Source organism: Saccopteryx bilineata, chromosome 7 (genome assembly GCF_036850765.1).
Source record: "Saccopteryx bilineata isolate mSacBil1 chromosome 7, mSacBil1_pri_phased_curated, whole genome shotgun sequence".
Taxonomy (NCBI): domain Eukaryota; kingdom Metazoa; phylum Chordata; class Mammalia; order Chiroptera; family Emballonuridae; genus Saccopteryx; species Saccopteryx bilineata.
The window spans coordinates 98,213,048-98,218,521 of NC_089496.1; the positions used below are offsets into that span (position 1 = coordinate 98,213,048).

Genomic DNA, 5,474 nt, shown 5'->3' on the forward strand with positions numbered 1-5,474 from the left:
GCAGTGAGTCAAGGGCAGAGGGAAGCCTGACAGGCAGGCCACCTGGCCTGAAACTGGACAGGAAAAGGACAAATCCAGCCTGACCAGGCGGTGGCGCAGTGGATCAAGTGTCAACCTGGGATGCTGAGGACCCAGGTTTGAAACCCTGAGGTCATTGGCTTGAGAGTGGGATCATAGACATGACCGCATAGTCGCTGGCTTGAGCCCAAAGGCTCCTGGCATGAAGTCCGAAGTCACTGGCCTGAGCAAGGGGTCACTGACTTGTCTGAAGCCGTTCTCCCCCACCCCCCTTGTCAAGGCACATATGAAAAGCAATCAGTGAACAACTATAAAGTGTTGCAACTTCGAGTTGATGCTCCCATCTCTCTCAATAAAGACGTAAATAGGACAACTGCACTCACCGAGTAGGCAGTGGACCGTTGCCCAACCTCATCCCTCCCAGGCCGGTTGCCGGGAGCCGAGCTGGGCCCTCGGTGCCTGTGCTGGCCGGGAGAAGTGTGAGGGCTGAACCTGGGCCCATGCCGGACGTGGCCTCAGGCTGCGTGAACCTTGTGCAATCCCCCACCAGAGGGATGCTTCTGTGACTCTCACACAAGCTCTGTCCCCCACCCGGGGCTGCCTGTCAAGTTCTAGTCCTGCTCCTCTCTGTGTGACCCCGACTGAGTCGCCGGCCCCTTTGAGCTTTAGTTCCTTCGCCGAGAGGACAAGGAGATTGTCCTGGGTGGTACCCGAGGGCTCCACCTCCTAAAACAGGGTGACTTCCCCTCCCCTTTTCGGAAGTCTCTGAGTAGTTTCAACTCAGTCCTTCCAAGTAAGGATTTGAAGAATTTAAATTAGTCTACAAGTTGGATGTTACCTTATTAATGAGCTCCAGCATGAACTAAGTTGCAGGCTCTAGATTCAAAGATTTAAACTGATTGCACATTTCTGCTATTAGTTTTTATAATAAATCATTTTTAAAAAGAATTTTTAGGTTTTCAGAATGACTTTAGTTTATTGATTTCAGTGAAAAGAGTAAGGGGAAGAGAGGGAGAGAGAGAGAGAGAGAGAGGGAGAGAGAGAGAGAGAGAGGGAGAGAGAGAGAGAGAGAGAGAGAGAGAGAGAGAGAGAGAAACATTGAGCTGCTCCTGTATGTGCCCTGACTAGGGATTGAACCGGCAACCTCTGTGCTTTGGAACAATGCTCTTAACCAACTGAGCCATCCAGTCAGGGCTGGAATGATTTTAAATAACACTAATTACCTTTAATCTACTGACTCTGCACAACTAGTATGTTCATTTGTGCCTCCTCTCCCACAGTTGGCATCCATTCACCCAGTTATACTGATAGACCCACAATCACTACGTCTATACATTCGGTAACTTTTCTCACTTGATACCTTAAACATTTTCCATGTATCCAAGTCTCTCTAATTATCATTTCCATGAATGCATTATCTTTCATCACAGTCCATGCCCCAAAATTTACTTAACAACTTCCAGAATGCTTGCTTCCAATTTCTTCATGCTGGTATTGATAATGTTGCTAATTAACATCTTTTACACACACAGTTTTTTCTCCCCCTTGTGAGTTATTGACTCTTAAAGGGGAAAAAAGCCCTCATGTGTTTGGAAAGTTACTGCTGGAATCTGCGAAGCGATTCTACATCCTCAAAATATGCCTATGTAGAAGCTGCAGCGCTCTGCCCCTTATCAGCAAGAAGGGAAGGTTTGGGACACAAATTTAATCAGCTACCCCTTTTGAAGAGATGCGTGAAAACCATCTTGTGGGATGTGGGCAAGTCCGTTTATTGTCCCTCTTTTTTCTTTTCCTCTTTTAAAGAAGCTTGTGGACAAAGTGATTCACTATTATGGAGATAATTAGGTCCTCATGCAGAATCCAGGAGGCAAGACAGAGTGACCCTCCTCCTATCCCACATCTGTCCCTTACAAACCAGCGTTTTCATATATAACAGTGCTGCCTGAATAACTACCCATCCAATTTAAAATTCAATCCCAAAGCAAAGAGAGAGCCATTTCTGTTTAAATGCAGTACATCAGACACAGCAAATATGACACTCCAAATCAGAAAGGGCTATGAACAATTTCAACCACACTTGGAAGCATCATTTTTAACATGCGGCGAATGTTGCCAATTTCAGGCATAAGAATAGACATTCTGGTGCCTGAGTTGCTAAACTCTATCTTGTTTTAAACAAAAAAAAAACTTTTTAAAGAAATCAAGTAATTTTCATTTTATGGGAAACTGGAGTTACTACCAAATGCAAAAAAAAAAATTCAAATAAAACCAGATGAAAGCCACACCTGAAGTAACGCTTTAAAAGGGAAGCCTTGAAGCCTGGTGCCCTTTCCCAAAGGCATCACCAGGCAGGGGCTGCGAGAAAGTCTGGCCTGAAAATATCTCATGAAGTGAAATTTAGGTCATTGTTATTCATTGTGTTATGCAGAGTCACAGACCTCTGGAAAACGCACTAATACACCATCACGCCCAGCTTAATAGTCTCCCCTCATTCGGCGCCATAATGATAAATGAAACGCCATTAGCATAAAGCAAGCCCATTTCTCGTCGTCTGTGGAGCCCAGGACTGCGACAGAATGAGAGTGCAAAGAATTGATTGTTCACAGTTCAAAGGAAAAACGTATCATGTTTCCTAACCTCGTGCAGAAGCTCATATGGAAGTCTAAGCCCTGAGAAGGGTTAGGGGGTCTTCAGACCTAGGTATATGGACTGGAATAAGTCTTGGAAACCAAAGTTGCAAATTCGATTCCAGTACAGGGCACATACAAGAATCAATCAATGAATGCATAAATAACTAGAACAACGAATCTCTCTGCTTTCTGTAAGGTGGGTGGATAGAGGGATGGTCACGTGGGTAACTCAGACCCGCCCACTTTGGCTAGGACCGCCCACAATCAAGCCCGCCAAAGGAAGCTTCCCAGGAACCATTTGGAAAGAAGCGATCGTCTGCCAGCCAGTGAAATTTTACCACGTCATAGTAGCTCCACTTCCCTAGATGGACCCTTTAAATATCTCCCACGCAGTTTAATTCGTGCAACTTCCCTAGCCTCCATCTTGCACCTCCATCTCTCTTTCCTCGGGGCCAGGGAACCTTGCCGGGCGGGGTGTGAGCTCTGTACTCAATAAAGCCGTTGATTATTTCCACACTTTGCGGCTCCGGCCCCGTTCCTTCCTTCTCGGCGGGGAAAAATACCTTACATTTTGGTGCCGAAAACCCAGAAGGAGTTAGAAGTCTGCAAGGACCACTCCTTTCTCCTCCCCTCTGAGAAAGAACCAGGAGAAAGAACCAGGATCTCCGATCTCCAACCCACTTCGGCGCACGGTGCGGTAAGTCCCCTGCCTCCACCTTCCTCTCAGTTCTTTCTGAGACTCCCTGTCCGAAACTGTAGCTACGTCAGGGAAGTCTTTTCCGTCCGTCTGAGTGAGCGTGTGCTTGTGGAGACCTCCCCAAGCACATCCACTTTCATCCGTGGCTGGACATTGAGTTTTTAGGACGCTAATGCTCAGGTCTGACCACTCCGAGAACTGAGTGTGGCTGTGAGGGCACAGGAATTTCCCTCCCTAAGGAAGAAGAAACTGTTCTTCTCCACTGTGGCCAGGCCACAGAACCACTCAATTAGCCTCCTGAAGGTGTTAACACCCTCACCAATTTAACTATCGCCAAAAAAGCTAGGAACTGATTGGAGATCTCTTACATACACGGCTCCTAATTATTCATGCACCTGTCCTTAATCTCTGTGCTGCCTGTTCCACCACGCAGGCCTTTTTCTGGCCAGAGAAACCTCACCTAAAACTTCCATTCCTAATCTTTCCTTCTCTGCGGACTCCAAACTCTCTCTCCCCTCCCTTCGCAAAAAACCTGTTTCTTATTCGCCATCTACTACCTTCTCTTTCTCCTCCCCTGCTGGCCAGGGGCCCCTCCCTTCACTGTTCTCTAGTCCCACCTCCGTCAGGCCTTTCTCAGCCTGGCATTGGCTCTTACACTGGTTTTCAGGACGTCCAACCCCAATTTTCTTACAGGAAGTTCCTGCCCTGTCCTGCCTTTGGCTCCAGCCTTTTTCCTGCAGGATCTGGGTGCTGGGCTCTGCACGAGCCCCCCTCCTCTTATTCCCAACTCCCCAAACCCCTATCCGGAACCTGTGAACATGGCATTTAAAGTTTTTAATGGTCCCAACTAATACAGGCCAAGGCTGTTCCGCCAGGCCCCGCATGCAGCAGAAGGTAACGCTCCAAACCCAAACTCTTGTGGCAACCCTGAGACCAGCAGAGCCACCAGCAGCTTGCTTTAAGTGTGGCAAGCAGGACCACTGGTCCCAGCAGGGCCCCTGCCTGCGGCTGCCCACTGAGCCCTGCCCTGACTGCAAGCAGCCCAGTCACTGGCGGAGTGATTGCCCCTTTGGGCAACAGGTTTTGTCCTCAGCGCCTCTACGTGGAGGACAAGCCGCCCAAATGGAAGACCAATCCAGCCAGGTGGGTGCATCGCTCGAACTCCTAGGACACGGCCTGGACTCGGAGAACCCAGGGTTCTGCAACAAGTGGGTAAGTCAGTCTGTCTCATTTCTTGTGGACATGGGGGCTGCCTTCTCTGTTTTTGCCTTCATACTCTGGACCTCTAGTTCCCTCACAGGTTTTGGTTATGGGAATGGATGGGACCCTCTTCCTTTCCCCTTTTTACAGCACTTCTGACATGCAGTTCTGCCTCAAGCTTGCCTCCTTATAGGACCTCTGGCAGTCGGAACCACTGGACTCCATCCATCTCCAGCTCACCAAAAGGCTGGACCCTGCAATTCCCCTATTACTCCTCTCTCTTTTTTTTAAATCCTTACAGGACCGCATCTGCGAAGTTTCTCCAGTCACAGCCACACAGATGGTCCTCCTGACACCCCTCCAAGCCACCACCTTCTGATCTCCCCCTCCCCATGATGCCCCTATTCAGCAGGAAGTAGCCAGACGAATAAACGGCACCCCTTTTTCTATTTAACACAAAAGGTCAGAATGTAAGGTCGGTGGATAGAGGGATGGTCACGTGGGTAACTCAGACCCGCCCACTTTGGCTAGGACCACCCACAATCAAGCCCGCCAAAGGAAGCTTCCCAGGAACCATTTGGAAAGAAGCGATCGTCTGCCAGCCAGTGAAATTTTACCAAAATATCTCCCACACGGTTTAATCCGTGCAACTTCCCTGACCTCCATCTTGCACCTCCATCTCTCTTTCTTTCTTCGGGGCCAGGGAACCTTGCTGGGCGGGGTGTGCGCTCTGTACTCAATAAAGCCGTTTATTATTTCCACACTTTGTGGCTCCGGCCCCGTTCCTTCCTTCTCGGTGGGGAAAAATACCTTACACTTTCTCTTTCTCTTTCTCTCTCTCTCTCTCTCTCTCTCCTCCTTCCTCTTTCTAAAAAAATAATAAATAAATTTTAAAAGATCAGAAGAGCAGGAAGTTGGATGCTCCCAAG

General features: G+C 48.4%; 1 long non-coding RNA gene across 1 annotated transcript; it reads left to right on the plus strand.

Moving 5' to 3' along the window:
* Positions 1-3,239: 3,239 nt before the first annotated feature.
* On the plus strand, positions 3,240-5,240 carry LOC136310802 (uncharacterized). The gene is made up of 3 exons (XR_010726614.1): positions 3,240-3,345; positions 4,426-4,557; positions 4,847-5,240. It is a non-coding gene; the product is annotated as an uncharacterized lncRNA (long non-coding RNA).
* The last annotated feature ends 234 nt before the right edge of the window (positions 5,241-5,474 follow it).